A 1,876-nucleotide genomic window follows, 5' to 3' on the forward strand; every position below is an offset into this window, starting at 1 on the left:
GTCTGCGCCGTGTAGTGCCGTGGAATGGGTTGGTGTAGAGTACGATATACCGAGTAGGACCAGGTTATTCATCATAATTCGGTCGAGGAGCGAGGATGGGGGTGAGCCAATGCCTCACCAGACCACGGATGCATCCGGTATGTGCTGGCTGGCCTCGATTGGAAGTTTCATAGGCGGGACCAACAAGCGCGATGATTTGGTTTGAACCAAAATTTGGACGTAGTACTTCAACAGCCAGGACATAAGTGGATATGAATACAACGCCGGATGATGGTACTATGCGAGCTGGTACAAGATAGTATTCCAAGGTATGGCTAGATTTGGTGTATACGGTAGCTACACACAACCGTGATCTAAGCATACAACTACAAGAACTTGGATATTGTGTACACTACAATTATGTGCCAGTGGCCTATGTGGGGCTAAAAAAGACAGTGGTGCATCCCATACACCCGGATAGGATAAACATGCTGAGTGAGGAGAAACTTCTATTACACCACGAGAATGCGTGACGCACAACAATAACAGACAACGCAAATTGTTTCAATTATTGTACCATTTATGAGTGTGATAAGTATAAAATACGTTTCATCGCAAGCGATGTCCAGGTATACGAGCGTGTGGGTTTGGGGTTTGGCCTGGCTGTCGTGCCTGCGCAGTACATACACAAAAACGAAAACAACTTTTGGACAGTAGTGGATTTCATGTGCTTCGTAGACAATGACGTCACATGCACGTGTGAAGAATGAGGACGATGATCCGTATGTGGCTGGGGTACCTGCCATCGGGTAACTTCTGCTCCATGGTGATGAGGTCCGTGTGTGTCTCGATCATACATACGGACCACAAAACACTCAGACGCGGGAATCGGAGCCGGACACATAACTGGGATAGAGTAAGCAATTCGCCATCCTACCAACCTGTGCAGAAGAAGAGGCCATCATGTTAGGTATGGACCAGGAGGTAAGTGGGGTCGTGCCTTTTTTTTTACGAGAACTATAAACGTACTCTTAATCGTACAAGGAACTTAAGTTTCTTAAATGGGTTTGAACGGTTTTACTAATTAATACCTTTTCCATTTTACATATTAGATATTTGGACCAGGTCATTAAAAGGCCCCAGTAAAATTTCAAACTTAAGATTTGGTCTAGTTCTATTAATAGAACTATATTTACCTTCCAAATCTATTTATATCTGAATAATTCGGTAGCCAGATAGCTCAACCGAATATAGGTTTCTAGGGACTATTAACGTTACCTAGTTGATCCTCCGATCAGTCAACCAGATGTGCCAGTCTGATGAAGGCTAAGTCGGTAATTCTTGATATGTGGCATGTTATTGGTTAAGACAATATCTAAGGACATCAAGAGTATTTTTATTTTTTTCGTTTTCTAAAGATAGGATTTTATGAGTCTCTCGGATTCGCCCCAATGAAACATACCATAGTTTCTAATAGAGCGACAACGAAACACTAAATAAAATCCCTTCGGCGGAAACAGTACTGAGAGGATTATATATAGGCAATGTCTCAGCCTCACAATCCCTCAGAGTATTGCTGTTTTCACGAGGCATACCTCACTTTATAAATCTCTAATTTCGTTTATTTACTTTCATATTTTCACGATACTTAGAATTTACCTACGCGTTTATTTATTCTAAGGCGCTAGTATCGCCTTGAGAGACCGAATCTTACAGCACTAACTATTAGATTCAAGAGTTTTTACTTTTTTTACTTTTCTTTTTTTCTAAAGATAGGATTTTATGAGTCTCTCGGATTCGCCCCAACGAAACATACCATAGTTTCTAATAGAGCGACAACAAAAACCTAAATAAAATCCCTTCGGCGAAAACAGTACTGAGAGGATTATATATAGGC

The sequence above is a fragment of the Sphaeroforma arctica genome (assembly GCF_001186125.1).
Source record: "Sphaeroforma arctica JP610 unplaced genomic scaffold supercont1.1058, whole genome shotgun sequence".
Taxonomy (NCBI): domain Eukaryota; class Ichthyosporea; order Ichthyophonida; genus Sphaeroforma; species Sphaeroforma arctica.